Source organism: Poeciliopsis prolifica, unplaced genomic scaffold (assembly GCF_027474105.1).
Source record: "Poeciliopsis prolifica strain line A6 unplaced genomic scaffold, Auburn_PproV2 SCAFFOLD127, whole genome shotgun sequence".
Taxonomy (NCBI): Eukaryota; Metazoa; Chordata; class Actinopteri; order Cyprinodontiformes; family Poeciliidae; genus Poeciliopsis; species Poeciliopsis prolifica.
This window is the reverse complement of record NW_026562502.1, coordinates 566,858-573,931: the sequence shown is the minus strand read 5'-3', so window position 1 is coordinate 573,931 and position 7,074 is coordinate 566,858.

Sequence of the window (7,074 nt, the reverse complement as noted above, 5' to 3'; positions counted from 1 at the left end):
GACCCCGACCCAGAGACCCAGAGACCGGAGACCCGACCCGGAGTCCCCAGGCTCAGCTTCCTCACTGGAAGGCATGTTGGTGGATTGAGCAGATCTTCGATGTATTCTGCCCAGCGGCCCACAACGTCCCAAGATGAAAATGTACAAATAAAGAGAAATGCTGCCGCCTGGTGGTAGAAAGGTAATCAGTAAATCTGGGTTGGAGGTCTTTAAGTTCCTCTGCTTCAGGTCCCCTGGGGGAATAAATACAATGTGACACATGAGTCCAGTGAGAAACTCTCCAAACTCGGAAAGAAAAGGAAACAGCCTGTTATTTAGAAAAGCTGGAGAAAAAACTCAAACTATGAATGTCAGTAAAAATACAAACAGACAGAAATTTTCTCTAGTAAAAGTTAAAGAACCACATTAACATTTTTACTGGAGTAAAAGTAAAAAACTACCGGCTTTTAAAAGTACTTGCTGAATGCATGATGTAATCACTAATAAATATCATTAAGTATTTCATCTTAATGCATAAGATGATCATATTTCATCTTAATGCATCAGTAATGTGCTGCTTTAATAAACAATGATGGATGTTTTCATTGTTTACTGTCTGTGACAGATTAGATTTATGATTCTCTGCATCATAATTTCAGGGATGGAAACATTTCGTCTCCTGTCCAAACAGCAGGAACTTCACGCCTTTGCAACTAGTGGCTTTTATTTTGAAAGGAATCCAACAGAAAGGTGATGGGGGACATGCGACCAACGAGCCGCGCCGCATGTTGTAGATTCATTTTCCTCCTTTTTAAAATGTTTTTATAAATTCAGACATTTACTGCAGTAAAGATGTTTGTGGTTTTTAATAACAGATCAGATCTCAATAAGAACCAACAAACTGAAAACTGATTTTAATAAAACTGTTTTCATACTTTCATATTTAAACTGTTTTGAGTTTTTCTCAGTTTTGTTCTGTTGTCAGAACCGAGCCAGAACCGGACCGGACCTGCTGTTACGCAACTCTGACCTTCAAAATAAAATGTTTTTATTCAGATTTCTGCTCATTTCATAACCCAGAATGAAGCAGAAAAATCAAATTTTCATTTTGTTTGTTTTTTTTTCCTCTGAAGCTGAAATCACAGCTCAATGTCAACATGACGTCATCCTCTTAGGGGCGATGACGTCACCTGTCTGTTTACCCGCTGACTGACGCACCTGCTGCACGTGAAGCTCCCTTATGTAACAGCAGGAAACAGTGACCTTTGACCTGCTGGTGATTTTAACAATATTTGATACGTTTATTATTCATCATTATTGAAGATGCAATAAAACTTTATGATTCTATGACTAATAATAAATCACATTATTATATAACAATGATATAACATCTGATAATAAAAATCATTAATAATTTATCATCAAAGTTCAGATCAAACTCCTAAATATTTATTTCAGGCAAAAAACAAATAAATATTTTACAAAAGTTAATGAAAAAAATATTAAATTCTAAATTTTCTTTAAAACTTGTTTTGACTCCATCAGGTCTTTATAATTCACTGACCCGGTTCTGGTTCTGGTTCTGGTTCTGGTCCACAGTAAATCCTTCTGGAGGCCATGAACGGCCCACAAACCACAGGTTGGAGACCAACCATCTTATCACATGTGAAACTTATTCAAACTCTGGAGGAGCTGCAGAGAGCCTAAGCTCAGGTGGCAGAACACAGAGGCACGCCACACTTTTCAGATTTCATGTTAATAATTGACTCATAAAATGTCTTTCAATCCTCCTGAGGTGGAGTTGAGGAGTGTGTGTGTGTGTGTGTGTTTGTGTGTTGTGTCTTTGTGTGTGTGTGTGTGTCTCTTTGTGTGTGTGTGTGTGTGTCTCTTTGTGTGTGTGTGTGTGTGTGTCTGTCTTTGTGTGTGTGTGTGTGTGTGTGTCTCTTTGTGTGTGTGTGTGTCTCTTTGTGTGTGTGTGTGTGTGTGTGTCTCTTTGTGTGTGTGTGTGTCTGTCTTTGTGTGTGTGTGTGTGTCTCTTTGTGTGTGTGTGTGTGTGTGTGTGTGTGTGTGTGTGTGTGTGTGTGTGTGTGTGGGTGTGTGTGTGTGTGTGTGTGTGTGTGTGTCACGCGGGGGGCGGGGGTCCGTATAGAAGCGGCGCCACGTCCGCCGCCCCGCAGGTCGCAGCTCATCCATGATCCGCTCAGCTCCGCCGTGCGGGCCGAACCGGGCCGGCCAGCAGAACGGCCTGCGGAGGAAGAGGAGGAAGAGGAGGATGAGGAGGGAGACCTGGAGGACGAGCTGGACGCGTCGCAGCTGGAGAAGTTCATGCGGGACCGCAGGAGAGCGCGCTCGCTGCCCGCGTATCCCGCCGCGCTGCTGGACGGCGGCAGGAAGCGGGTCAAGTTCGCGGACTCGATGGGTCTGACTCTGGCCCGCATCAAGCACTTCAGCGCGCAGGAGGACCCGCAGATCCCGCCCAAGGTTCTGTCCCGGTACCAGAGCTTCCCCCCGCAGCAGGACCCGCGGACCGGGCCGGAGCCGCGGCTGCTGGCCTGCTTCCCCGAGCCGCGGGACGCGGAGCGGCGGGTTCGGGAGCTGCGGGTCTGCCTGGAGAGGCTGGCCGTGACTCGGTTCGAGCTGCGGGCCAGGTGCGGGTCCTGCGGGCTGCGCCGTCAGGGAGGTCGGGTTCGGCTCACATACAACGACTGGCTGTCCTACGTGGACGCGCAGGCGGTGCCGGTCCCGGTGCCGGAGCAGCCCGGGTCGGAGTCGGTCCGGTTCGGCTTCAGCGTGTTCGCTCCGCCCTTCATGGACCCGGGCGCCGCGGTCCACTTCGCCGTGTTCCTGCGCAGCGACGACGGAGAGTTCTGGGACAACAACCAGGGCCAGAACTACTCGCTCCGGTACCGGAACCAGAACCAGCCGGGCCGCCCGGACCCCGAGCCGGCCGTAGAGGCCAGTCCGTCCCTCTGAGCGGACCGGAACCAACCGGACCGGTTCTGATCCAAATGTCAGAATGAAACAAAAGCAGGAAAACCTGAAGAATCCCGGAACCGCTAAAGTCCAACAGGTCCAGACTCTGGTCTTTATCGACCATGCTGAAAATCCAAGATGGACGATAATCGATCATTTCATTGATCGGATTTATTCGGTTTGTTTTATCGGTTTATCAGGTTGAATATCGGCTGATTCCTGAGCAGAAACTAAAACCAGCAGCTTTTAATCTAAACATGGATCCATTATTATCATGATTAGACATTAATATGCCAAATATAAACTATTTGACTAGCAGCTCATTTCAATCCATTTAGAGATTTAATGTGTTTTTATCACTTTGAAAATGTTTTGCTTCCCCTAAATTAATTTCTGGATAAATTCTAAATTTCCTTCACTGTTCTGTAAACACCATGTGATGTAAAGATGAATCTCAGCTGATCAATATTCAACTGAATGATTTTAAAACTTTCATCATATTTAGCTTCATTTAAATGAACTTTTCCAGATAAAATCTAAAGCGCTAATTTAAGAGGTTATAAACTTTTAGTTGACTAAAACTTGATCGATTCAAGAATTTAGATAGTTTATAGTCATGCTCTTATTTTGAAGGGGGAAGACTGTTTATGCAGCAAATGGAAAAGAAAATTTAGCGCTTTAGCATTAGCATCCACTAGCTAGCTAGCATAGCATAGCCTCAGATGGTTATTGTCTAATAATAATAACAATAATAATCTGATGACTCATTTGAATATCTGATCTTTTCTCCTGGTTTTATGTTTTTATGCTTCAGGACGTCAGTCGCTCTGATTCGGACCACTCTGTGACGTCACGGGCAGGGCCCGCTCTGATTGGTCCCTGCAGGATGTTTTTCCTTCTGCTCCAGTTTGGAGCCAAATTTGGTTTAATTTTGCACACAGAGCTGGAGGGGAGGAGGTCCGGTCCGGTTCGGCTCGGTCCGCCTCGGATTATGAAAAACAAACAAAGTTCTGAGTTCAGATCCAGAGTTCGGTGCCGGTTTGACCCAGATGACCCAACAGCAGAACATCGCCTCCTGCTGGTTTTCTTTATAATTATTTCCTCACATAAAGAGGAAAAAGTTCTGATTGGACCCAGTTCCAGTCCGAAGTGGGTCCAATGAGGTAATCAATGATGAAACGTCCAGTCGGGTCCGGATGGTCCAGAACCACGGCTCGGGTTTTATCGGGTCGCTGCTGGGATCCATAGAATCTTTATAAAATGATTCTGATCAGAAATAATGTGACTGAAATTATTTTAAAGCTTTTTATAAAATTATAAACAAAATGATATGAAAATAAACGGAATTAAAGATTTTTTATTGTTTTCTTTATATTTAATAAAGTTTTGGAGACTTTGAATCATCAGTTTTAGTCAAATATATTTACACAGATTCTACTGGAAACAGTTTTTAATTCAGTTTAGTTTTTAAACATTTATTGCAGTCTGAAATCATGAACATGACTTCTGATCAGTGTTTAAACTCCAGTAAACTCTGATAGCTTGTTGATAATCCCTCAGCACCACAGATCCTCCGCCATGCCTGAAGCGTCACTCAGCTGCATATGTTTCATGTTTCTCAGATTCTGCTGCTGAAATATCATCTGATCAGAACTGAGCTGAGTTACAGACCCAGCTGGAATTACGTTTGTGATAGTAGGACAGGAAATGGAGACGGTTCTGGATGGGAGACCTGAGAACCTTCAGCCAGGAGTTTTTTCTCCTCCTGAAATATTCATGTTCATATTCATATTCATGTTTGAGGGAAGCAGAAGCTGAAATTTCCTGCAGGTCACCGAGACGCCGGAGGAGGAACCTGATGAAGCTCGTCGGGTTTCTGCAGCACAGAGGATGAGGACAGAGCCGGGTCGTGTTTACAGCCCGGCTGTCCGTCCAGCTGTCTTCACGCTCAGACCAAAGTCCAGAGGCGCCTCATGTTGGTCAACCTGACCTCCAACGTTGGTCAACAAACGCCGCCCGCGTCTCTCTGCCTGAATCGATGTTCTAGAAATAAAGCAGCTGCTGTTTTGGTTCCTTTAGACTGAAATAAAACGTTGATTCATTCCAGATCTTATCGGATCCTGAAGAAGAATTAAAGTCTGAAGAAACTTTCATAATGGATTTTATTTCATTATAGATGATAAAAGATTCATTCTGTCCTCGTTTAGAAACTTTCTCTTTAGTCAAAAAACCTGGAGCCATTTCTGCTGCTAGCGCTACGCTAGCATGTTAGCTTAGGTTGTACTTACCCAGAATGCCCTGCGCTGTAGTCCACTTCCTGCTTCTCCCACCACCATCACCACTTCAGGCTCATCGTCGCTCCAGTTGGTGCCGAAGATCCAGATCCACTGACATCATCATCATTGGAACCAATCATCATGCAGTTCTGGTGTCTGGATGGTTTCTGTTATTAAAGCTTTGATTCAAACATAAATGGAAACATTTTATGAACATCCAACATGAATCTGAAGAAAAGCAGATTCACTGTCATGATGTTTCAGCACAGAGTGATGCATCATGGGAAGCATATTGATCAAAAGTTGGATCAATAAGGAGTGAAAACCGTCAACAGACCTGCAGGCCCATCAGAAGTGGGTCAGAACCGGGTCTAAAGTCTGTGCTGTTCTGAGCATGTGCAGAAGGTCCAGCAGCTGTTGAGCAACAAGATCTGAGTTTGAACCAACAAACTGATCTAAGAATAGCAGCAGGAGGCCCCCAGGGTCACTCACCTGCTGCACCTGCTCCACCTGCTCCACCCAACACCTGGGCGCCTGCCAACTGCAGGAGAAGAAACCAGCAGCACCGCCTGGTGGTCACTACTGGAAGCGTCACATTCATCTGGATTCCTCGCTTAAAACTTTCTCAATGAAGTTTAAGACAAAACAAGAGAAGTGAGCAGAGGAAACAGACTTCAAAATAAGAGCACAAACAGAAACAGCTGACTGACTATATGAGTTGATAAAACTTCAACATGTTAATTCAACTCAAGTTTATGAAACAGCCTCGTAAATTAGAGAATTTATCCAGAAAAATTAACTCAGGTGAAGCTCAATGTTTTCAAAGTTAGCTGAGCACAAAATAAACATTAGCTTCACTACTAGCACATTAACAACCGTGTGCATGCTAAGAGGAGATCTGGTCCCCAGGTGTCCCTGAATGCATCACAGAGGAGTTCTGGTCCTCAGGTGTAACTAAATGCATCACAGAGGAGTTCTGGTCCTCAGGTGTCCCTGAATGCATCACAGAGGAGTTCTGGTCCTCAGGTGTCCCTGAATGCATCACAGAGGAGTTCTGGTCCTCAGGTGTCCCTGAATGCATCACAGAGGAGTTCTGGTCCCCAGGTGTCCCTGAATGCATCACAGAAGAGTTCTGGTTTCCAGGTGTCCCTGAATGCATCACAGAAGAGTTCTGGTTTCCAGGTGTCCCTGAATGCATCACAGAGGAGATCTGGTCCCCAGGTGTCCCTGAATGCATCACTGAGGAGTTCTGGTCCCCAGGTGTCCCTGAATGCATCACAGAGGAGTTCTGGTCCCCAGGTGTCCCTGAATGCATCACAGAGGAGTTCTGGTTTCCAGGTGTCCCTGAATGCATCACAGAGGAGTTCTGGTCTCCAGGTGTCCCTGAATGCATCAAAGAAGAGTTCTGGTTTCCAGGTGTCCCTGAATGCATCACAGAGGAGATCTGGTCCCCAGATGTCCCTGAATGCATCACTGAGGAGTTCTGGTTCCCAGGTGTCCCTGAATTCATCACAGAGGAGATCTGGTTTCCAGGTGTCCCTGAATGCATCACAGAGGAGTTCTGGTCCCCAGGTGTCCCTGAATGCATCACAGAGGAGTTCTGGTTCCCAGGTGTCCCTGAATGCATCACATAGGAGTTCTGGTTTCCAGGTGTCCCTGAATGCATCACAGAGGAGTTCTGGTTCCCAGGTGTCCCTGAATGCATCACATAGGAGTTCTGGTTTCCAGGTGTCCCTGAATGCATCACAGAGGAGATCTGGTCCCCAGGTGTCCCTGAATGCATCACAGAGGAGTTCTGGTCCCCAGGTGTCCCTGAATGCATCACAGAGGGAAACAATTGGAGCTG